Below are 13,319 nucleotides of genomic sequence, written 5' to 3' on the forward strand. Positions count from 1 at the left end.
GCGGCAACTTGTAAATATGGCAATAAACAAAAAGCCACCGTACCGTCAAAATATGTACGCTATGGTGGCGTTCATTTCTTTTAAATATGCCCCATTGTTCCTTATTCCAATATTGCACATTGATATTTTGGGCAAGTTGAGGAACAGTATCTTTCCTAGTGGCAGTGTCCCTGAAAACACTAGACTTTCAGATTGGTCCAGTAGTATTGGCTTCTCTGAGCCACAGAGAACTGATACAGTGACTTAAAAGAACACACTGAATTGGAGTACTGTGAACTGCTTCTTCTTTTAGACACCCCACATCTGGAACCTATGAATCTCTAGAAATCAGGCTTATGCATACCCTTCATCAATCTCAATTGACAGCGTCTTCACAGTACTGAAGCCTGACTAAGCCAATCCATCAGGCCTATCAGATGTGAGTGTGAACACTAACAAGAAGTATGTAGTCATCACAAAATGACAGCTTCTGGAAGTAGTGCAGGGTTTTCAAAATGGTGGCATTCTTGGTGTATGGTGTTGTCTCTTACAAACATAGAGGTTACCCACGTGGACACCCCTGGAGATACCAGATGTTTCATTGTCTGCAGCCCTAGCACAATCTGATGGGGTGTGAAGCAACAGCCTGTCTCTGGCCTCACTGCATCGTTGTGCTGCATTGAGGGTGGCTCAGTTCTGGTCAGCTGAAATATTTACTAGCACTATGTTTCGGTTGCCTTTGTTTCCTCTCTTTTTGATATGTTTGTAGCTTTTATTTCAACATTTATGGCCTCATTACTATGACTTTCGGATTTTCCTAACCTGTGTCGGAACCCATGTTTCCGACCTACATGGAAACATTTCCGACTGACCCTTTATGATAGAAGGTAACAGTTTGGCCTTTCTGACTCAGTTCTGACCGGGATTTGGAGATTCCGAGTCGGTCGGAGCCGAATCATACAGGTCTATGGACCGCATTTCTGACCAACGTATTACGATGTCAGATTCAGACATCTTTTCCGAATCGGTCTGTGTGGCATGGAACGGCTGTTGGAAACTGGCTTTGCGAGCCCACAGCAGGCCCCCCCTTCACCCGGAGGCCTCTGGTTGGGGCCTGTGGGGGTACCCATGGGACCCTTCTTTCCAACCATGCACCTTGTAGCAGGCACCATGGGGTGCCTATGACAAGGTGCAAGGTTTTCCGCAACCACCCCATTTTTCAATGGGAGCCTGTGTTGTCGGTCGGAACACAGGCTCCCATTGAAGTCAATGAGAGTCTGACCAGACAGTGTTTGGAAACATCGTAATCAGTCTGTCGGACTTTCCGAACCCGAGTTGGCCGGAAACGATTCCGACACGGAGTTGGTCGGAATGCTTTCCGACCAACATCGTAATGAGACCTTTAATTTTCTTTATTTTAGTGTCACTTCTAAGTAAACCGTTTTCTAAATTGGTTTGGGTATTTTAACTTGATATATTGATAGTTGTTATTGTCTTTTAATGTTTTTGTTCTGTTTCTCTGGAAAATGTTTTGCTGCTTGTGCCAAGCAATGAAGGTTAAACTACGCATCACTCACAGAACGTATTTGCTTCTTAGATTTTAGATCGTTTAGTAACATTGTTGGAGCTAAGCCACAGCTCATATTAAGGCTAATAGCCTGTTTTCCTTGGTATAACAATACAAGCTTCTACAAATAACAGATAATCTGTCACAATAGAACTCTGTGCAGAAGGAAGAAATGTGTGCATACCAAAACTCATTTTCTATAGCTCTATTCAAGGAGAAAGCATGTCTTGCTGCCAAGCGTTTTTTCCAGTTAGAAAACTCTCTGTAGATTAATAATTTTGATTACACATTGGACACTCCAATCATATAGTCCTGTGTCTCTGGAACACAGATGAGACCTGATAAGGGTTATCATACTTTTTCATGATTTAATTTGTGGCTCAACATACACGTAAGGACATTAGAGCTAGTGAAATCAACTTCCCCACAGACAGACAATTCACTCATGGTTTCACCCTCTTTCTCTACTATGCTCACTGGATATAGAATTATGTTTTCATTCACCACCTTCAATTAGTGTAGGTCAACTTTACTATGTATTATTGCGTCTTCAAGATGAAGGCCCCCACAACAGTCAATTCAGCAACCTCAACCTGAATCCACTAAAGAACACTTTCCTAGTGCCTTCCTGTGTGTTGAGCTCCCCTGGTTGCAATGTCAAGGCATGTAGGACCTACATATTGAGCCAAGGTAGTACATTCACGGCAGCTTTTTTCTTGAACTAGAACAGAAAGAATTTTGCATTTACTCATAGATGACTTCAGTTTTCCATACAAAATGATGTTGAGTGCTCATACTTTTTTGCATCACAGATACCTTACTAGCTTAGTATTTGTCCTGTAAATCTTTGTATCTCACCTGTAAATCTTTGTTAAATGCTGCCTAACGTACTGATGGAGGAACATAAGGAACAAAAAGGAAGCATACATTATATTGGGTCACTGAGACATCTCCCCAATCAGTCTTATAACTCAACATAGCATGTCTTTTTGGTTGACATGCCAACATAATTTGCCTTGTTCAGCTTATGACATACTTTCCTTTTGGCTCTGTCCTTTACATACATCCTAGCTACATGTTCTGTGGCTTTTAAGATGTGAAATACAAAACATAGATTTAGATGTAAAACCACCTTTTCGTCAGCTTGAAGGTGATGCCTTCTAGTTATGTATGTAGCTGAATTTCCTTCTTCGATTTTGATTTACTGTTATATGTTGATTCTAAAAAAACAGACAAAAAGTACTGTACCCCTTCACAAAAGCTCCTCATCAGTTTGACACATCAAGAGAGGTTGATTAATAGGAGAAACAAAGAAACAATGATGTTGATAAAGGTCTGTGTAAAATAATTTGAATAATTCTGTTGCTGGGGCGTAATACTTTTTGGTCATTATTTGTTCCCTATCCATTATAGACAAAAAAAAAAGATTAATCAGTTACCTCGACAAATCATTTAAAACTTCATACAATTGAACTGTGCCTAGAACTACTCCTCTGTGGCTCCAAAATAGTTTATATATAATTAGGAGGAGAGACATTTTATACTCGGCATGTCTAATTTCAGAAATTGTATCATATTGAAAAGATTTATTGCAGAATTATAAACTATTCCAGGGTACGTACATAAAGGCCATTATAAATACTAAATTACTGCAAATTAAAACATAAATAAACCTTTCTCTACGAGGCACTAATGCACTGTGTCCCCAGGACATGGAATTTGACATAGTGCTATTTTGTAATGAACAGAACCCATCCATACTCTCCCATAGTAGTGTACATCTCAAAATATTGGCCCACGAATATACAATAACGTGCTAAATGCCAGTTCCATCCTCTTCGTGTGGCCCATACCATCTAAATCCATTAACTAAAGGGGTTGACAGAATACTCCAATGCAGACGTATACCATCTAGCTAGACTATTCCTTTTAGGAATTAGTACTTTCAGGTGCATTGTTTCCATGTTTCCATTAAAAGCAAACAAAGACCACAGCTCGATTAAATGTTATTCAATTCTTTATTCAGCAGATACAACAGCCATAAAAGTACATCTAGAAATCACAAAAGTAAAATATAAAAGAATGACAGGATAAAACATGATACATAAGAAGTGTTTTCAAAAACATATGGGCCACAGCACACCATACTCTTCATGAGATTTAAGGCCCCTCTTATATACAGTGCAACAGAAAAACAAACATGAGTGTCTTGAAGAGCAAATAAATACTTGAGCACAGTGTTAAAATCTCTAATGTTCTGAGCCAGGAGAACAGGTTTAAGATAGTAGCTCCTTATGTATTTGTAAAAAGACGCAAAGCAACAAAGTGCTGGATGCTTTATTTCGAGTGACCATCACAGGGCCATGGGAATGAGTCTGGTGGATGAACCCCATCTAAGGGAAGGCAACTAGATGGCGAACTATACCTGCACACAGTCTTATAAAAACTAATTGATGGTAAGTACAATTAACAAGTGATAAACAATACTGACAGCCTTCCAGGAGGCTAATCGCCATTTAAAAGACAACAGTCGATTTCTTCAAATCCTCCTTCACCCTAAACTCATTCCTATATTTAAGAAAGGTAGCTTTAATGAGGCCCTTGTTGAGTGTTGTGGCTGTAGAAGGATCACGCATTACAGAAATATTAAATAGTATATCATAAAACACAACTCACGGAAAGCAATGATTTGTTTATGAAAGTCCAGAACCTGAAACATGATATTCAACCATGAGATAGTAAACAGGCCTATTGCTGCCTAATGTAGACAGACCCCTTGCAGCATAGATCTTATGGCACGCAGCACCCTCAAATAATTGCCCCTACTGCACCCTAGCCAAGGTTGGTAGCTGCAAATGGCTGGGTGATAAAATAGGCTGATTCAGATGCTGATAAGAGGGTGATGAGCTGATCCTAATATACGACCTTACATCCGGCTAGGTTTTCCCAACAATAATTTGTTATAAATGTATATTCATTGATTAATCTACTTTTGAGCTATAAACATTTCATTAAGAAATTGCAAACTTGTTGTCACCTTATATTGCATTTAATCAAGAATGTATATTATTTTACATATGTAAATATTACAATGAAAAGACTTACAGGCACATGCATCAAAGGAAAAACCGGTCGCAAACGGGCAGATTCTCAGAATCTGCCCCTTTGCGACCGGTATATTTGCATTTGGGATGCATCATCCCAAATGCAAAAATCGCAATTCAAGAAATCACTAAAATGCGATTACTTAAATTGCGATTGCATTTAAGGAATCCCAAATTGAGATTTCTTAAATGCAATGCATTAAAGTTAAAAAAATAGCGGTTTCGCTAATAGGGGAAGCAAATTACCATGAAGTTGAACTTCATGGTAATTTGCAAAAACTTTGAAAAATGCACTTTTGTGCATTTTTCAAAGTTTCATGTTGTGCACACACATGCCATGTGTGTGTGCAACATATGTGCACAGATCAATTTCAGGGGTGCAAAAGGGTGTCATTTTGACACCCTTGCACCCTTGAAATTGCATGAGCAATATGCGACTACCTACTGATACTCGCAAATTGCTCATGCAATCTCCAATTCATTCCTATGGGCCTGGAGGCCCATAGGAATGAATGGGACGGCATTCCTTAATTGCGACTCGCAATTTGCGAGTTGCAATTAAGGAATGTGTAGGAATCGCTATTTTTATAGCGATTCCTACATGCATAGGCTTTTGCAATTCCTTAATTGCGATTCCTTAATAATCGCAATTAAGGAATGGAAAAGCCTACGTTGATGCATGTGCCAGTACGTTCTTTTATTTAGTGAAGCACCTTACAGTATGCCTTACACACTATAATTCGGACACCCTGCCTATTATTAAAAAAATCATGCAATCTAAACATAACTAACATTTTCATGAAAAAATGCTTAAACAGCCACTTATTGGTGCATTAAAAGAAAAAAAAATGTGTTAAAAATAACATGAACTTCTGAAACAGCATGGAATGACAATGAAGGGAAATTTAAAATAAAACACATTGGTGACCATTTAGGCTACATTTGCAGCTAAGGTTTGCTAATATTGGCTTTTACCTCCTGATTTACCTTTTTCTGGGTAAAGGGAGACCTTATGCAATCAGTCCTTTGTGCATATTAGTGCAGAGGGTGTGTCTTTGCCCTGCCATCTATTAGCATGGTTTCCCATGACTTTTTGCCTTCTGACATCCTGTTTCTCACTCTGTGATGAACTTCATTTTTGCTGGCCTTAGGATTCTGTACACTTTTTGTTTTCACTGTTGACCAGTGTTAAAGTGCATGTGCTCTCTGTCTTAAATGTAATGGCATTTGGTTACTCCATGATTGGCACATTTGATTTACTGATAAGACCCTAATATAATGCACTACATGTGCCCAGGGCCTGTAAATTAAATGCTACTAGTGGGCCTGCAGCACTGATTGGACCGCTCGGTATCAGGGCAGCCTAGGTTTCCCTAAGCAGCAGGCAGTCGCAGTGCTAGGATTACATAGCGCAGCGATCGAATATCAAATTCATGGATATGCATCGATAGGGAAGATGTATTGAAGCTATAATATAATCAGGGGAAGTCTACAATACAGTTATCATTGCTGGGCCCTGTAAACATGACATCATGGCTTATTGATAATGAGTTGACAAATGATACATGAGCAGAGGGGACTTGATAGCCCATATCGGGGTACTCTAATAACTGTTACATCTTTGTGCCCTTCCAGAAACGCGGTTCCGCAGCCTCTGCACAAGCAGTCCAGGTTTTAAAGATACCACATATATTCACGCATACCAAAGGTTCAGGTATGCTGACAGACATCATCTATGATGGTAAATATGAACGGCAGTTGTGGTGCAGGCACCATGGTGGACGAGCAGTTGCTCGTATGTACTTGTGACGGACCTGTATTGACCGTATGGGTGATATACTGAGTGTGTGTTTTTAGGTCTCGCGAGCCAAAGGCTCGAAGAGACATTTTATATGTGGGCTTCTCAAAGTGCTGCCGTGGCCTAGAGCTACAGTGCACGTGAACGTGCACGCGCGCAGGGCCATGTGTCTTTCCTCCGTAGCGATCGTAATCACGATCCCTTTCACTTTCGCGGGCTCCTCTGTTGCTGGCATTCCCCCCTCCCTTCTCGTTTTTTTTTCTTTGTCGCGCAGATTCGAGCTCCCTTGCGTGTGGAAAGTTGTTCCTGCCACAGCGCAGCACCTTCACTCATCTCCGCAACCCCCTCCCTCTGCTTGCCCGCCCCCACTACCCCCGCTAGATCGCCACTTTCATCCCAAATCCCCGTCACTGCTTGTCGTTCTGTTTTGTGCTTTAGTTTCGCCCACTTTCTGCTCCCCACTGCCTTGTTTTGTCTCTGTTCCCATTCTCCTAACGCTTAGTTGTTTGTCTTCCAGCTTTCCCTCCTCCCATTGCTCCTCCAGCTGAAAGTGCCTTCCCCCTTGTATGTCTCAGCAGTTGTTGTTACATGAGTCGGTCTGGGGCGCTGATGCCAGACAACGGAATTAACAACATCATGGTGTCTTTCCTTCGCGTTCAAATGTACCATTGTTTAAGACTTGTTTTGTTTCTACTTTATGAAACTAGGTTCTAAAGCGGAAACACCAATTGTGTGCCCATTTTTCCGTGACTAAATTTCAGTTAAGGCAGGAATAATTATATATGGGTGTCTGCCATGGTACTGAAAGCATTGCATTATTCCAGGTGTGCGTCTGCCACACTATGGGTAGCACCTCATTATTCCTGCAGTGTGTTTATCATGATACTGGAAAGCCCTGCATTATTCTGGGCATGGCTCTTCCCCTTCACCTTATGGCACCGCATTATTCCAAGAGTGTCTCTACCACAGTACCAGAAAGCGTTATTCGAGGGGTGCACCTGCCACGGTACCGGAAAGCATTGCATTATTCCAGGGGTGCGTTTGCCATGCAAACGAAAAGCACCACATTATTCCAGCAGTGCACCTGCCATGGTGAGGTATGCCCCTTGGGGGAGCACAGTGGGGGAGGTTCTCGGTTATTGGTGCCCCAACGGGGCCCTGATTCTGAAAGCTCGGGTGTGGGTGCAGGGGCTCGCCAATCCATTCCGCGGTGCTCTCAGTCGGGAAGCGGCCCGGTCTTAGAGTTCTTCACTCTATTTTCTTTCTTTCTGACTTGCTATAGATGCTGCATTTTTTTTACTACACCATGTCGATACTCTTTTGCAAAAGGCTCTTCTCCACTGGCTTGGGGCATCATGGGGCTGGTAGTGGTGCCCACTGTAGTCCTGTCAGAGCAGCCCCTGAGACTGGAAGCAGAGGGGTCAAGTGCAGCCTCCCAGGCCGTGAGGCACTTGCTAACAGGTCAAAGGCCTCCAGCCTAGGCTCATGGGCTGCCGTCCTTTTACCTGATTCCATCTGTTTACGAACATGACGGCTCCAACACACAGAATAACCAAAATGGATATATGTGGTGATGGCCAAGGGTGAAGGTGGCTGGACCCAGTAGCGCCTGCGTCTCAGAGTGCAGAACTATCTCTTATTACAAGCATTGGTAGAGGCACAGGTTTAATCTGAAGCTGTTGAATGCCCACAATGACAGCATGGTGTCAGTTCACCGAGCTCAGCCGCTGCATGCATCAAAGGCTTCCGTGCTCCAGGCAGATAAGCTTGTTGCATAGCAGATAAAAGCAGTGCCAACTCTAAAGGAAATGAGGGGGTCACTTATGTTTGTGACTTGCTGCATAAGTGGTGCTGATGCCAACAACCGACTCACAGGGAGAGCCGGTGCCGGGACTCGAACCCCGTTCCCCAGGTCAAAAGGTGGCAGCTGGTTATGTTAATTAAATAAATGGATCCCTTTTTACGTTTCTTCGGTAGTTCCTTTCAGTATTTTTATGAAATTGGGCCTGGGAGGCGCAAACACGTGCTAAACATAACAGTAAATGCATCTGTTGTGGGGGAAGAAAGCCACTTGCAGGGTAAGTGTAGTCGAGCGCTGTGCAAAACCCCTTAATAATGAATGAATTAATAAAACACGCCGCTGTTTTGTCAGGTTTTATAGCATCCTTTCACACCTGTATATCGTGAAAGGTGTTGATATGTAAAAACATCACTGTTGTCTTCTGTCAGCCGCTCTTAGAATGCACCACACACGGGTTTAACCCACAGACTGTACTGTTTACTGATAATGATAACAAGCAGGCCTGACCATCTCAAGGCTCGGGGCAGCAGGGGGTCCTTTGCAAAAGATTTAAAACTGGTAACTTTAAATGATACTTTCTATTCCGTGTATCAAGCAAGCATGCATTCCTAAATCACTCTGCGCGACCCAGTGTGGAGTAATTGTATAGCTAGTCTATCCCTGGTTTTATTTCTTTCCTCTTTTATTTTTTCCAAGTTGTGCCCCTTAATTTCAAGTGATTCTTGCAAATTAAAACGAGCATTGGCATAGCCAATAGGTCTCGCCTTTGGGACCTTATAAGTGTTTAGCCATGCAATGGTTGATGTTGCACCAAGGATATTGTGCTGCATAACTAAATACTTATAAGGTCCCAAAAGCGAGACCTATTGGCTATGCCAATGCTTGTTAATTGTGTTTCCCCTCAGGTGCTGATAAAGTAATCGCTGGTCTGTACTAGCGATGCAGAGAGACCAGTCGACCCTAGCCCTGAAGAAGTTGCCGCCAAATTTAATTGGGCAACGAAACATGTTGGTTTTAATGAGCAGCTACACAGCATAGAATAAAGTTTCACACAGCTAGTGTAGTGCTGCTCGGTTTTAATTGGAGTGACTTGGGTCCTGATCAGACTCAGTCCCCCCGCTGTTGGGTCGACATTTCCTCTTTTTCTCTATATTATTAGACACATGTCACCATATAAATTGTTTTTTAGACACTAGATATTAGGATTAGTATGAGGGTTCCAGCACTCCTTATTGTTTCCTTTCTTTCCTGTTTCTGTTTGGGCGGCAGTAGTCGATGATGATAACAGGAGGTAGTAGGCGAGTACCTGTCTACACAAACCTCTTTGGGGCTGCTTCCGTGAGGCACTGCCGGACCATCACACCTTTTTTGGTTTTGTACTTTTGGCTTTACCATTAACAGTATTTTACAGCACAATAGTGTAGGGAAACACATAGACACTTAGGAGCTTCCCTTCTCACTGCCTGTAATAATAGACACGGTCTGTGTATAATATCAGATTTTCCACTTACGTGGCAGAAACACCAGAGGGTGTGAGTGAGATAGGCACTACAAGTATTGGGTACCTAGAGCAAAAATAAATATAAAATATTAATTTCTTTCCCGGGGTAGGTCTCGTTTTGTTACATGGTCCTGAGAGGGGGGCTTCCTACACCTATATACTTGGATTTAAGGCCGTGCGTCCATATGAATAAAGTATTGCCCACAGACTAGGTGTACAAAAATATATGACTAAGTCATTTATTGAATTTTTTTCATTTTTTAGAAAGACTATAGAAATGAACAAGACCATCCCCATCAACAAGAGCGGCAATATTGGTCCAATAAGAGAGTGGTTACTTTTTCAGATACTACGGGATCTGACACTAGTCCTGGTTCCTCTGGAAACTATGGACAAAGAAGAACTAACTACCAGGGCCCTAGACGTAATGCTCATTTTTTAGGCAACAGACAAGGCCACACCAGAGGACGATACAGAAACCCAGAGAGAGGTTTCTACCAGCAATCAGAGAATCCTCCCCAATTCCTACAGACTCGCAGGAACCAATATTGGAGAGAATAGAACCTATACATGAAAGTAACTATGCTCTGGATACTTCCAGCAATTTAGCTCTAGTCCCTATTCCTTCCACCTCTAAGGAACCTACACCGAAGGGACTTGACACTCCTGTTGATAGCGATTTGGCTAAACACCCTCTGACTATCCCTGTTTTCAATCTATCTAAAATTGAATTAGATACCCCTATTCTTAAATTGTTATCTCAAGGACTTTCATTTGTCCCTACCACCTATTTAGACAAATTTAAAGTTACTACTGACATCCAGTCTTTCTTTCGCAAGATAAGACTTAAAAGATTTTTTGAAGACAGACCACCTCTAAATGAAGAGAATAACACTGGGTTCCAGCCTAAATCTATCTTTACTCCATCTTTAGATCAGATTGGGGCTGAAATTGATATCTTTGAAAGAGTGGTGAGTTCAAAAATACAAAAACTACTCACTTTTGTACCAAAACCAGAATATAACCTAGACTACTCGGAGTATCAGGCCTTTAAATCCTTGGCAGACAACTCTGAATTGACTATTAAGCCGGCGGACAAGGGAGGAGGGATTGTAGTTCTTGATAGCACTATGTATAAACAACAAATTCATGCTATGCTCGACATCCCTGAACACTACACTAAATATAGGACATACCCTGAACGTAGCATCAAAACCCAGATTCTCAACATTACTCAGAAAGCTCTGGAAAGAGGGTCTATATGTGAACAAGAGTTTGACTATTTAAATACAGAGTTTCATCGAATACCCATTCTCTATGGAATTCCTAAAATACACAAAAACTTGACTCTTCCTCCCTTTAGGCCTATTGTATCCACCATCGGATCACTGACGGAACCGCTATCCAAATACATAGATACCTTTTTACAACCTCTGGCATCCAAGCTACAGGGCCACATTAAGGATACTGGACATCTAATTAGTAAAATTGAGGGCATCCATTTTAATACTGACACGGATTTCCTTGTGTCTATGGACATAGAAGCCCTATATACTAATATTCCATTAATGGGAGCACTGGAAGCGGTTAAACATACTCTTATCAATAACAACTACTCAGGTGACCGATTGTTTTTATTGGAATGCTTGGCCATCGTCTTAAAAGAAAACTACTTTGAATTTGAAGGCGAAATTTTTAAACAAATACAGGGAGTTAGCATGGGCGCAGCCTGTGCGCCTAATGTAGCTAATATTTACATGGGACAATTTGAAAGTAGGTTCATATTCAATGAGATGGCCCCATTTAGCGAGAACATCCTAAGGTGGCATCGATTTATCGATGACATCTTTTTCATCTGGAGAGGCCCTAAAGAACAGCTAGATGAATTTATCCTGTGGATTAACCTTTGCGATACTCATCTTAAGTTTAGTCCCAATATTAGTCAAAATAAAATCGAATTCCTTGATATTTGGATCGAAAATGTTGATGAAAAGATTGAGGTTAGTCTCTATACCAAACCTACAGCTAAAAACACTCTTCTTCAGTACTCAAGCTACCATCCTCGTAGTCAAAAAGATAACATCCCGTTCAGCCAATTCCTGCGTCTGCGCAGGAATTGTACCACCATACAGAATTATGATTTTCATGCTGAACAACTCAAAGACAAACTCTATAACAGAGGATATCAATCAATCAATCAATCAGTGACATTTATAGAGCGCGCTACATACCCGTAGGGTCTCAAGGCGCTGGGGGGGGGGTGCCGCTACTGCTCGAACAGCCAGGTCTTCAGCTTCTTCCTGAAGGAGAGGTGGTCTTGGGTCAGGCGCAGGTCGGTCGGGAGGGAGTTCCAGGTCTTGGCGGCCAGGTAGGAGAAGGACCTTCCTCCTGTAGTCGCTCTTCGGATGCGGGGGACGGCGGCGAGGGCGTGGTTGGCTGATCGGAGGTGGCGTTTGGGAGCGTAGAAGTTGATCCGGCTGTTGAGGTAGCTCGGGCCTTGGTCGTGTAGGGCTTTGTGTGCGTGGGTGAGGAGGCGGAAGGTGATTCTTTTGTTGACGGGGAGCCAGTGAAGGTCTCTCAGGTGTCCGGTGATGTGGCTGGTTCGTGGGATGTCGAGGATGAGTCTGGCCGAGGCGTTCTGGATCCGCTGGAGTCTCTTCTGGAGCTTGGCGGTGGTACCGGCGTAGAGGGCGTTGCCGTAGTCCAGTCGGTTGGTGACGAGGGCCTGGGTGACGGTCTTCCTGGTCTCGGTGGGGATCCACCGGAAGATCTTCCGTAGCATGCGTAGGATGTTGAAGCACGCCGAGGAGACGTTGTTGACTTGCCTGGTCATGGAGAGGGAGGAGTCCAGGATGAAGACCAGGTTGCGTGCATGGTCTGTTGGTTTGGGTGCGGTGCCCAGGGCTGGAGGCCACCAGGAGTCGTCCCAGGCGGAGGGGGAAGAGCCCAGGATGAGGACCTCCGTCTTGTCAGAGTTCAGTTTCAGGCGGCTGGTCGTCATCCACTCGGCTACCTCTTTCATCCCTTCGTGCAGGTTGGCTCTGGCGGAGGCGGGGTCGTTGGTCAGGGAGAGGATCAGCTGGGTGTCGTCGGCGTAGGAGATGATGCTGAGGTTGTGTTTGCGTACGATGGCCGCGAGGGGGCTCATGTAGACGTTGAAGAGGGTGGGGCTCAGAGATGATCCTTGAGGGACGCCGCAGATGACTTCGGAGGCTTCTGATTTGTATGGTGGTAGGCGGACTCTCTGTGTCCTTCCGTCGAGGAAGGAGATGATCCATTCCAGCGCATTGTCCTGGATTCCGATGTTACTGAGGCGCTGTACTAGGGTGCGGTGGCAGACCGTGTCGAATGCCGCGGAGAGGTCTAGGAGGATGAGGGCCGCTGTTTCTCCATTGTCCATCAGGGCTCGGATGTCATCGGTGGCGGCGATGAGGGCGGTCTCGGTGCTGTGATTGGCTCGGAAGCCGGACTGTGAGGGGTCGAGGGATCCGTTCGTCTCGAGGAAGGCGGCCATCTGCTTGTTGACGGTCTTCTCGATGACTTTGGCTGGAAACGGGAGGAGCGAGATG

This window comes from Triturus cristatus, chromosome 9 (assembly GCF_964204655.1).
Source record: "Triturus cristatus chromosome 9, aTriCri1.1, whole genome shotgun sequence".
Taxonomy (NCBI): domain Eukaryota; kingdom Metazoa; phylum Chordata; class Amphibia; order Caudata; family Salamandridae; genus Triturus; species Triturus cristatus.